At 47.2% G+C, this 12969-nt stretch overlaps 1 protein-coding gene across 19 annotated transcripts in view; it reads right to left on the reverse strand.

Moving 5' to 3' along the window:
- CACNA1C (calcium voltage-gated channel subunit alpha1 C) overlaps window positions 1-12969 on the reverse strand; it is a 639436-nt gene that overhangs the window by 206626 nt on the left and 419841 nt on the right. The gene's annotated exons all lie outside the window — the stretch shown is intronic.

The raw sequence follows: 12969 nt of genomic DNA on the forward strand, positions 1-12969 counted from the left end.
ACCCTGAGTGCCACCTCTGATACACACAGGACAGGACACCCCGTCCAGGTCACACTACACAGGTCACTTTTTGTGTCTTTACCTTCTGTGTGTGGGGCATTTCACCCTCACGTTTATCCACCGTGCTTGCCCCTGGGTAAACTAAGGCCGGTCACCCCCTTCCCAAACCCTGAGGCTGTTGTTGGTGCTTTTCATTCCGGTGGTGTGATTCTCACAAGGCTGATTAGAACGATTCTTCCCAGCTATTAAGCCAAGCTGGGAAGATTTAAAAAAAAAAGAAAGAAAGAAAAGAAAAGCTGGAATGATTTTACCTGCGAATTAATGAGAGTGCTTGCAGCCTCCCATTAGAACAAGATGTTTTCAGATGGAAATGATTCCATTAATTAGCAAGTTGTACACACATTAGTGTTAGAGTATGCAGAGCCGCGAAGAAAGTTGAAAATTGAACCGCAAAGCAGCTTTCAGGGCATCTGCTGGGGGTGGGGGTGGGGGACGTGTACCAAGTGCTACTCGAGGTGGGGGGAACCCCAAATCTGGGCTACCCAGGCATAAGGGGGTGTCTCGGTGGGCCTCAGTGCCACAGCCTCCAACGGCAAGAGAACGGTGGGTGTGGGACATAAAGGGACACCCACTGGAAAGCTCCCCTCCAGGCCGCAGCTAGAGGGCTGCTCAGCAGGCTGCCTCAGGCCTGCTGGAACTTTGAATGCCTTCCTCTGCTCTTAGGATGAAGACAAGATCCTTCCTGGGCCCCTCCAGGACCCTGTTGGGTCTCCTCCACCCACCTCTCCACTGACTGCCTCTCCCCAACCCACTCCAGTAAAACAGCTCTTCTTTTAGAAAGTGGAATATGCTACTGTTCCTCCCACCACAGGGCCACCACACATGCTGTTCCCTCAACCTGGAATGCTTTTCCCCACTTCCCTCCTACTTATCCTTCACTCTCAGCCCAGGCATCTGTTTCTCCAGGGTCCAGCATTTCCCCAGGGATCATCACCCAACTCCCAGACCAGAGACGTGTCCTTTAAGTCTTCTCGGAACGATTTCCTTTCCTCTGGAGAGTGCACCTCAGTTTGAAATGTTATGTTCCTTCACGGGATTTTAAAACATTTATATCTGTCTCTCACACTAGGCTGAGTTTTGTGAGGAGGGACTGTGCCTGCTCGTCTCCCTGTTTTGTCACTAAGGCCTGGCTTGGTGCTGAGCATATGTGGGAACTCAGTAAATATTTACTGAAGGACTGACAAAACTTATCATCTAAATAAACGCTATTGCTGTCCTGCAGCGCTGCTGAGTATTGCTGCACAGACATCTGCTTTCCAGATAAGGTGTCTAAGGGACAGGTGAGTTTCAGGGCCTGCAGGGGACAGAGGCCACTGAACAGGCTGGAGAGAGGCCAAGCGGAGTGAAAGCAGCTTGTGGGCATCGTTTCCGCTGTCAGCGATGCCATAAGAATTCCTGCCAAACGTCCTGTTCCTCACACCCCCATCCAGGCTGGGGGTGCCACTCACCTGAGCACCCAGGCCAGAAAACTGATCTCCTAGGCTCCTCCTTCCACCCAGTAACCAAGTCCTGCCGGGTTGGTTTCAAAGTATCTTTAGACACGAATACATTTTTCTTACTGTATAAATCATATATGCTAATTATAGAGAAAACAGAAAATACTTGTTATAGAGAAATTACAGAACACCGAGAAGCAAGAAGAAAAAAGCAGTCACTCATTGTCCTGGCCCCAGGAGAAGAGCCACTGTCAGCCCTTCCTGCCCACGACTCGTTTTCCTCCTCTGTCCCCTTCGTGCTCGTCATTTGGTCAACTGGTCTCCCGGCTTTCAGTGTTGCCCAGTCTACCAGTGACACTTAAAATGCTCTTCCTGAAGTACACACTGGAACATGTCCCTTTGTAGCTGAAAGTCATCCAGTGACTCCCTGTCACCTGCAGGTAAACTCACCTGCCTTCTTCCCCAGTTTGATCTCAAATGACTCCTGGTTTATATGTCAGGCTTGAGCAATACACCCTGCAGTTCTCAGGCTTCGTGCCTCCAATCCCAGCACGTGTGGTTCCCCCTGCCTGGAATGCCATTCCCTGCCTCGCCGAGAGCTGCTTGAGTCTCAGCATGTCTTCTCATCTTTGTGTCTCGGGCACGTGGGAGGGACTCCGTGCACATGGAGCCAAGTCACATTCGTAAGCACAGGGTGCCTTCAGAAGGCAGAAACCACAAGAATGAAGGAATTGGAAACAATATCATTCAATAATCATTAGAAGAAATTGAAGGTGTTTTGTCAGGAACGGTGAAAAGGCACAGGCAGGAGGGTAGCGTCAGTGATTTTCAGAGGATCTCAACTGCTATTTGAGGAAGAGGGGTTAGATGAGTTCTGTCTGACCACAGAGATGGAACTGCGACCAGCTGGGAAGTGTCCGGGAAAGACTTAGGTTCAACACAGATAAACACTTATCTGTCCAAGAAACAGGCTGATCTGAAGGTGGAGTAGGGCGCTCTAAGAGATAGTGGATTCCCCATCCACAGAGGTATCCAAGCAGTGACTTGAGGAAGTGCCTGGTTGGGGATTCTGCCAGTGAAGGACTGCCCTGGAACACCAAAGGCCCTCCAACTTGATGAGCCTGTCCTGAAGACTTGCCATGGGCAAGAGCAGCCCTCAGCACTCTACTGGATCATTCCAGCTCCTCCCGGCAACAGCCCTAGGAAGTAGGCACTGTTCGTAACCTATGTTTCAGATGAGAAGAGTGGGTCCAGAGCAGTGGAGTGATCTGCCCAGGGTCACACAGCTGGGAAGTGGTGGCACAGGGCTCAGTGCCAGGTGGTCTGGCTCCTAGCGTGTGGCTTCACTACTGTGCACATGCCCCCCACACACTTAAACAGTGGCTCTCAGCCTCCACGACCTGAGTCTATAAAGCAGTGACACGTGCTTGCAACATCTGCTGGGAAGGCAGGAGAGTCTAGTGGAGTCCCTGCTTCCAGGAGAGCCCAGATGTTTCCAAGGCTGGTCCAGGAAAGGCTCTCGCTTCCATCTGCTTTCCTTGCGGCCCGCCTGGGGTGGCAGAGCCAGGCTGGCTTGTGAAGGCGTGCAGCCAGACTTCCTCCTCTCCACCCTGCTGTGTAGAGTTTGGCTCTCGGGGCCTGGATGTTTAACAGCTTCTTGGGATTGGCTCACAGCTGCCCCAGAAACAGCTCCTCCAACTCAAGTTCTAATTTGGAAAACACACGACATTTCTCCACCCAAGTGTTCTCAGATAGGCCATGCTCACAGCTGATAAGCGAGTGTCGGGCCTTCTTCAGGGCTGGCTGCTCATGTTGGTGAAAGAAAACGGGCCCTAGATAAGCCTGGTGAAGCAACTGCTGTCAAATGTTCTGTGAACACAAGATCACTATTGGCCCACGCATGTGATGAGCCTGTTTTTCTAGCCCTAAATCAGGGTAAGATCTGACAAACACATGTGTACTTAAGGGACCAACAGGACTGAATATGTGACAGGAGAGTTCTACTGGAAAATTTGGAACATACGATTCCATGCAAAGATCAAACAGCACGTAACCTAGAAATTCAGTCTCGCTAGTTTGCAGCTCATGTCAAGTGACTGCCTCTTGGTGGGTGGAAAGACTCTCGAGGTACCAGGAAGACCTTCCAGGGAGACGGGGCCTTGGGCAGTGGCATCATTCAGTGCTGCGCTTGGGAAAAGGGGAGGACGGAGTTTAGCCAGCAGACATGGCTTTTCCTTTCTTCCTCTTACAGTGCTGCCTGCATTCCCTCTGGGGTGCAACTTGACAATTCCAGTTAGGAAAGGCTTAGAGAACCTGCATATATAAATCATCCTGTTTTTCCTTAAAAGGTCAAGAGAAGCCATCTATCGCAGAAAGCAGTATCTGGCGCTCTTCTCTATGGTGGTTTTGAGGTTAGTCTGGAGATGCCCAGATTGGTCAAAGTTGGTGCTTCCGTTACCTGGTCCAGACTGTCCACCATGACTGGCGAGGGCTGACAACAGATCCCACCCTCTTTTGCTTTATAAAACAGCATCTCACCAAGCCCTACTTTTGGGATGAATTGCTCTGCTCAGAGACCCAGGAATACGATCACAAAAGAGTATGAAAATGCCTTTATGAGCAAGAGGAAAATGAGAACTTCTGGGGCTGGAAGGTAACGTGCCTGATTCAAGGCTCCTCTTAAGGACTCTGTCCTTTTCATGTGATCTTCAACCCATAGTTCCCTCTTTTGAATTCATATTTTGAGTCATTTCACATGAAATGGGAGGGCACAGGGAGAAACTGTTGAAGACCCTAGAATTGGAGATCATTGCCAATGTTAGATTCCATTGTTTGGATTCCACACCGATGCTCTGCTTTTCGGTTGGTGTTTAGGCACGAACGTGTCACGTTCCCAATTACTCAGACTCGAAGATTCCAGCTAAGCCTTAGGAAGGTATGAAAATGATCACGGAGGCTTGATGACAGAATTCATCAGAAGACAATGCTGAGAATCACTGAACTAGGAAGAGAGAGGTTTGGGTTTAGGGGGTTGGTGGGCACAAGTTTCTCATGGATGGACTCAGAGTTTGCCATGACAGGAAGAGGGCTTTGGGATCACCTAACCCAGTGCCTTCATTTCACTCACTCACTCAAAGACTATTTACTGAGCTAAGCTATACGGGCCATGAGCCATGCTTGCTGTGCTAGAGATGGGAATATGGTGGTGACTAAAAGGCCTGTGGGCCTTGCCCTCACAGAGCTTGTAGGCAGCCAAACATGAGTCAAATAATCACGCAGTGGACGTATAATAACAAACTCTGTGAAGAGTCTTAAAGAAGTGGAACAGGGTACCACGAGGGTCCTCCTTTGCATGGAGGCTGCAGAAAGGCTTTCCAGGAAGTGGTGCTTAAGCTGAAGGCTGAATGGGGAGAGGACCTGGTCAGGTGCGTGCAGGCAGAGGGTCCCGGCGCCAGGGCTGTGAGGTCCAGACTGCGACGTAGCCTGGATAGCTATCGGACACCCAGGGCTCTCCGTCTGTCAGCCCCATGCTGTTCCTGGCTTTGTTCTCTCTTTTTTTTTGACACGGAGTCTTGCTCTGTCGCCCAGGCTGGAGTGCAGTGGCGCGATTTCAGCTTACTGCAAGCTCTGGTTCCTGGGTTCACACCATTCTCCTGCCTCAGCCTCCCAGGCAGCTGGGACTACAGGCGCTTGCCACCGCGCCCGGCTAATTTTATGTATTTTTTAGTAGAGACGGGGTTTCACCGTGTTAGCCAGGATGGTCTTGATCTCCTGACCTCGTGATCCGCCCGCCTCGGCCTCCCAAAGTGCTGGGATTACAGGCGTGAGCCACCGCGCCCGGCCTTGTTCTGTCTCTTAAAAGAAATCCCTGGAAAGAGGTTTGAGGAACGAGTTTGTTGCTTCTGTGTGAAGTCAGAGGAAGCAGGTATCACTTGTACTTTCAGGGAAACCAATTCAGGAAGCACACGAGGAAGGCCCTCCTGATAACGCTGTCACTTGTAAAGTGGAGGAAATAATCCCCATCTGGTGCCACAGAGGGGCAAGGGAAGGACAGCATTAGGCCAAGGTCCTCTGCTCTGCTGGCTTTACTGGGGCAACGTTAACCACAACTTCTCAGCAGACCCAATCCAACAGAAGAGAGGGCTGTGGCACCATGTGAGATTCTGCCAATACGGACAGCCTAGATGAAAAGAAATGGCGAGTCGACCCCAAGCCTGGGAAAACCCCTCCACACGTGATATCCCTGAACCCGCTGCAGTCAGGGCTTCCCAGGACGGGGGCTGACTCTGTATTCTGCTGTGCTTCAAGCAGCATTAAGGTGACAGCTCACTTTCAGGACTGGGGCAGGAGTCAGGACATGGAGCTTTAGAAAGCTATTCCATAACTTGAACTGGCTGTCCTTGCAGAATGGAAGAGAAAGAAATACTGCTTAATCCAGATGTCTGATTAGTTGAATGATGGCTGAGTGAGACTGGCCCTACCAAAACAAGTTATGCCTTCTGTATTTCCCAACAAACTTTAGCCAAATCCAAACAAAAAGAGTCACTAGATGATGGGCAAATTCTAAGCTTCCCTACAAATCCTTCCTCTTAGAATTAGATGCCATCTGAAAGAAACACATTTCTCTTAAGACAGGTGTTCAAGGCCAGGCACAGTGGCTTTCGGCCTGTAATCTCAGCACTTCAGGAGGCAGAGGTGGGCAGATCACTTGAACCCAGGAGTTCAAATTTACAGTGAACTATGATCACACTACTGCACTCCAGCCTGGATGACAGAACAAGACCCTGTCTCTAAAAAAGAAAAAGAAAATGGAAAATAATTTTTTAAAAAACTTAAAGAAAAAAACCAGGTGTTCAAGTGAAGGGCACTGTCCTTACTGTGCCCACTGAGTCCCATAACTGCCCTTGAACCTCACTAACCTTGGACTTGCAATGCAGATTCTAAGAAAGTGTAGATCAAACACCAGCTTCTCCCAGAGGGGAATCTAGAATGAAGCTTTCCATCCTCAGCTACGTCCTCTATCTGAGAAAATACTATGGGAGAGTCTCTCCCTTCCCCAATGAGAGAGGCAGGTGCACCCGGGCTTTCCCCAGACGGTCAAGGTTCCCTTTCTTGAGGCCACCACAGACAGCTATGCCATCCCTCACTCGTGCATCTTCCAGGCACCTACGGAGAACCTATGAAGCACCCTGCTGGTTGCCATGGGAGGCGGGAGAAGGAGGAGAGTGCAGTGGTTGAAGAAGAGGGATCCTTGGAGCCAAAGGACCCCAATGAATCCCAATCCCACCACATCTCAGCCACATGTCCTTGTACCAACGATTGACCTCATCTTAAAGACAGGATGATCGCCTACCTATCCCATAAGGTTGCTGTGAGGATGAAACCAGCTAATTTGTGCAAAGTTCCCAGAACAACGTCAGGCCCACAGTCAAGGCCACATCAGTGATAGTCATTGTCATTTGAAGTGTAGCCTTACAAGCATGACACAGGTCTCAGTGGGACCCTTTAGGGTGAATGAGCACATAGGTCCCCTAGGATCTTGTCAAAATGTGGATTCTAATTCTCCATTGTGGGCGGGGAATGAGTTTGCATTTCTAACCAGGTCTCAAGTGACACCGCAGCGGCTGCTCCACCAGACAGCAGCCAGGCTCGGGGGCACGCTGGCCATCCTGGGAGGCTGCAGCAACCTTGTCCAGTCTTGTTGGGGCTCCGAGATGCTCTCAAGCAGCGACTGGATTTTTGCCTGCATGGGGCTTATCCTCGATACATCACTCTTTCAAATAATTTGTATAATCAGTAAAGCGCGTGAAGCCAACGCTGGATGCAGAAAATACCATATACACTAACTGGTGTGAGGGTCCTGCGGGATTATTTATTAAGTTTTTAATTTTAATTTTTATTTGTAAACACATGGTCACTGCAGAGGGCCAGACCGGGAGCCACATACCTGCACCACACTGCTGGGGAGCACAAATGATGTGTGAGTGCCTCCCCTTCCAGCAGCAGTAATAGCCATTCAACAGAGGGATGCAGAGAGTCACAACCCAGTGCACCAGCTTTATAGGTTTGAGCAGCTCCACCTGAATTCCCCTCTCGCTGGTGGCTTCTGTCACTGCCACTCTCATGGAGCTTCCTCAAGGTTACTGACGGCTCCAACGGGCCCATCCATGCCTTGGCTTGGCCATCATTTTCCTTGACCTATTTGATATTATTGATGACGTGCTTCTTTTCAAAATGGTCTCTCCTCGTCTTCATGGCAGGGCACAATTTTGGTTCTCCTGTAACTCCATATTTAATTCTTCACTTCCGTTATTCCCTCCCTCCCCTCTGGACCTCTTCGAGTCTGAGGAATATCACAGAGGCAAAAATGATGCAGTCCCTGCCTATGAGCTTTCAGCTAGATGGGGAGGCAGCCATGGAAACAGCTCATTGCAAAACCAGTGATAATATTCCTAAGAATTATGCTCAAAGGACTGCGGAAGCATAGAAGAGAGGGAGAGACTATCTTCACCTAGGAAAATAAGAAAACAGTTCCCAAAAGAGTGGACCTGTGAGCTGTGTCCATGGGTGGAGCTTCTCTCTGCCCTTTTATTCTGTTAGTCTTCTGCCCTTTCTGTGGCTCTCTCTAAACTCTCCCTCTCTCAGAAAATTCAAGCACTTCACTCCTTCCTAAGAGCCCAACAGTGACCACTAAGTAGATGCATCCACACCTGTCCTTACATTTATTTTCTTTGTCCTCTGAGTTCAAGACATGCTTCATAAACCTACTAGATATTTCTATGAGGTTGTCCCACCATCTCCTCACACTCAAATTAAGATAATTTGAGATGACTGGTGCTTTTTATGAAGGCATGATGGGGTAAAGAGAATCACAAGGGTGCCCTGGAAGTGGCAGTAACTGTGATCTGTCAGCACCACTGGCTGAAGAAGTGGAAAGAGTGGTTACAGAAAGTGGGAAGGAGAGCATTTTGTAGAAAGGACCATCCGGAGAGGCTGTGACAATGCCAGCCCAGACCTGCAGGGAAGGATCTGGGGATGGAAGAACCTGACCTCACCGTGCTCCCACCTGCTGAGCTCTTGCTTGGCTCTCCATTGACTGAACCCAACTACAAGCTGGGGATGAGGCAGCCTGTTGACGGAGGCCATCTGGTCAACTCCCCAGCCAGAGAGCAGAGTGGGGAAGGGTGGAGGGCAGATGTGGTAGCGCCATTGGAGGATGGCTGGCAGACAAGACAGAGTGGCTTTCTACGTGCCACCATCACCCTTCCATTAAGCCAGGAGGCAGTATTCCATCTGGAGGGCTTCTAAGTTTTGTGAGCCAACAAGTTCCCTCCCAGGGACAGTGATCAGATAAATATCCTCTTACTATAACTCACTAGCCGACGCTGGGTCGTCATCTTCCAAAGTCATACCTGACTGCGTCTACAAACGCGTGCTCCTTTTAGCATTTGTGGTGGTGACAATCACCACTGTCATCATCAGGTTGTGACTACTAGCCCACGCTTACTTCTGATCTCCATGAATCATGTTGCACTGGCTAGAAGCTGGAGATGTGATGAGTCTCACAGATCATGTTTTCTGCCTTCATTTGGCTGACGAAGTAACAGACACTTTTAATGGTCTCCCAGGCTTAATGGCTTTCAAAAGGAAATACGTCTAGAACTAGGAAGGGCAGATAGTTCTCCCTCGGGGAGAGGACTGAGTTTATCACGCTGAGCTTCCAAAGTGTCTAACGCATTTTCTTACTGGGAAAAAAAGCTTCCTACAAACAGGGAAAGAACTATAGCCTGTATAGCTTTCCTACAGCCTCAAGTTTTATGATTTTTGCATGTTCTCATTAGAGTGTCCTTATTCATTAGAGATTTTCATTTATTTTTAATTTAGCCTTTCCATATTAACAAATTCTGCATCCCACACATGGTATGAGGAACACTAAAGGAGGGTTCTTGTCCTAGGAAAGGGATGGCGGATAACTGGTTCCCCAATAAATTAAAACTTTGGGAGTAATTAAAATATCAACCTCCAAGTTGAATTAATTTTTTGTATTATCAATGTGAACTGAAAAGAGAAGTTCAGAGAAAAAGAGAGAAAAGAAACCCTGTGTTAGAAGAAAATTGCATATGGTGAAAGGGAGACAAGATGATCTAAAGCAAACAACAACAATAATAATACTAACTACCATTTCCCGAGGACTCAGCACCTGCTGGGCACCCCTGAAGTGCTTTACATACATTGTTTCATTTAATTCTCTAACCGTCTTGATACACATAAAAGAACTGAGGCTTAGGTAAGACAGATACATTGTCCCAGATTACACACTTGGTAAATGCCAGAGTTGGGGTTAGAAACTAAGCCAATGTGAAGCCACAGCTTCCACTCCTTAGCCTTTATCCAGGCAAAATGACCACCACACTGCACACATGTGTCACTTCTTGGCCCTGCACCATGGCAGATGTTGCTCCTTCCCTCTGGTCCTGATGCGGCCTCACAATCCTTCTCAACAGTGCATCTCTCACGACAACTCTAATCCATTGGAAGTGGCTGCATCACGATGGCCATCCCTCTGTGCTGCCTCCCTATGGGTGGCAAACTGTAGTTTTCTGCTCCAGGCAGAATAAGGGGCAGATCTCTTTTGGCATCTGCCAATGATGTAGCTACCTGGGCCTGTACTTTGGCTTCTTCTTTTTTAAATATTTTTTTGGAAAAAACTGTGAAATATACATACAAAAAAATGCATGAAAGGGAGATGCTACAATGTATGATCTATCACAAAACAAACAGCCACGCAACTATTACTTAGACCAAGAAATAAAACCCTACCAGCTCTGCGGCAGCCCCGCTCACCCCTCCTGCACCAAGATAACCACTATATTATGCTTCCATAACAAGTTAATACGTAATTCACCACATTCATTTAAAAAGAATGATGCTGTCAGTAGATGTAGGAAAAAAAATCTCATAAATGTGAGCATCCATTTGTTCCCTAATATTCTGCACACTTTTCTGCATTTCCAAATCGTTTCAGCCTCTGTGTTTGATTATCAGTATTTTTCCCTGCTCTCTCTCTAGTTCAACAACTCTGTTTTCGGCGGTGCCAAGACTTCTTTTAAATCCATTCACTGCGTTTTTCATTTCAGTGATTGTATTCTTCATTTCTAAAATTTACATTTGGTTCTTTTCCATATCTGGTTCTTTGGAACATTACCAGTCCTGTCTTTGATATATCTGATCGTGGTAAATACAGTTACTTTCAAGTCTATATCTGATAATTCCAATATCTCGATTTCCTGTGGGTCTATTTCTGTGGTCTATAGTTTCTCTCCATTTTCACTCAGGTTATTTTGTCTCCTTGTGTATCCAGTTATTTGGTATCATGAATGAAACCTTAGCTTCACAAAACCGCTTTTCAAAATAATTTCAAAATGTTGATGATGGTATCTTTCTCCAGAAAGGATTCACATTTGTTTCTATCAGGCATCTTTTCCAAGTTCCAGAAAGAAGATTTAGAATATTTTGTCCAGCATTTCTAATTATCCTCAGCAGGACAGTTGATTCGAGTCATCTCAGCTACCATTTCTGAAAGCAAAAGTGACCTGCACTTCTTTTCTTTTTTTTTTTTTGAGATGGAGTTTCGCTGTTGTTTCCTAGGCTGGAGTGCAATGGTGTGATCTCAGTTACTACAACCTGAGCCTCCCGGGTTCAAGTGATTCTCCTGCCTCAGCCTCCTGAGTAACTAGGACTACTGGCGTGTGCCACCACATCCGGCTATGCTTTTGTATTTTTAGTAGAGATGGGGTTTTGCCATGTTGGCCAGGCTGGTCTCGAACTCCTGGCCTCAAGTGATCTGCCCGCCTTGGCCTCCCAAAGTGCTGGGATTACAGGCGTGAGCCACTGCACCTGGCCTGGCCTGCACTTCTTACGGGAGAAACTACCTACGGAATCCAACTATAGCTTTTCCTGCCACACTCACTCCCTGAACCAGACAACTGGGTTTTGAAAACAAGGATATATTCTAGAGCACTGGAAAAATCTTTGCCAAATTCTCCTACTGCCAAACCCTTGACAGAGCCTCTTGGAGTGAAGTTTCTGAGGACTGGCTGTTTGCCAAGCAATACACTTGACAATAAGGCCAAACAGGAGGAAAGGGTGGCTTGGTCACACTCACTGCAAATCCTCACTCCTTCCTTTAAAAATGTAAAAAAAGGTATACTTCTGGGGAAAACTTCAAAATATCTCTATGGTTTTGGTGGTAAATGAGAGGTATACTCACTACAGAGTTATCTAGTTGAATGAGTTACTGAACTAGTCCTAATTATGCCTCTCTAATGATTTTTTCTGGCAAATACCATTAAACCCAGGCAACAGCTTTCTTTTCCCTGGATGTTCTTGAGATGGGGTGTAACAAAGAACCAAATTTGTTCATTGCTGCCAACTTACGCTAACTCTACACCGTAAGCTAATCTTTCTATGTAACTCAAACAAAATGCTCTTAGGGCCACCTACTTACTTATTTTCTAATTCTGGCTCAAATCACTATCACATCAATAGGGACTTTGGCACTAACCAAATTTTCTATAGTAGGAAAAATTTCTAAACATCATGGTTAGATTTTCTTTTTAAATACATTTTTGGAGGGCTTTAGTGGGGGAAAATGCCAGGCTACTTCCTCTTCTGCTATTCATAACTGTGTGACCTTGACAAGTCATGTTGCCTTTTGGGTCTAGGTTTCAATATCTTTAAAAAGTGGACGTTGAATGACAGAGTGCAATCTGGCTCTAAAATTTTCTAAGTTGTTATTTTCCAAATAAAGCAAGATTCTAGTACCTTTCCTTCTTTCAATTACTACTGTGCCTTATACACAATAAATCCTCAGTAAATGTGTGACATATGAAGTAATATATAACATGTAACATTATATTTCATAATATACTATAATTAAGAACAGTTTCCTGAGTGCAGCACAAAGAGCTACAGTTCAAGCACACCACGGCAGCCCCGTGGAATGGAGAAGGCAGAAATCAGGTCAGAATGTGGGACGCTGAAGTGGCTGTGGTGGGACATCTGGAAGAGACAGTGAGGTAGATACGGGTCCCTAGAAGTTTGTGTAGGGGTTGTCTGTGTGTCTGTGGCTTAGGGCTGGGTTGCACAGGTATAGGATGAAACCGATGAGGCATATCAGATAGCAGCTACTTTAAGGTTGAGAGCAGAAAGGAGATGGTATAGGTTAATCAGTGCTGGGGAAAAAGCAGTGTCAGGAGGTCGGACTTACGGCCCTGAAATTGTGGAGAGACCTAGTTAACATCTCATTACCACCCTGGACAGATGACTCTGACACTGCGAGGGCACCTCCTGGGACTAAGGCCCTTCCTCTACAGTGAGACCCACTCTAGATCCATCCTGGCAAAGCCAAAATCAACGCCCTGACAACATCAGGAGGGGAAAATTAAATCTGGAGGTCGAGGGGTTCGGGCTT

The sequence above is a fragment of the Theropithecus gelada genome, chromosome 11, assembly GCF_003255815.1.
Source record: "Theropithecus gelada isolate Dixy chromosome 11, Tgel_1.0, whole genome shotgun sequence".
Lineage (NCBI taxonomy): Eukaryota > Metazoa > Chordata > Mammalia > Primates > Cercopithecidae > Theropithecus > Theropithecus gelada.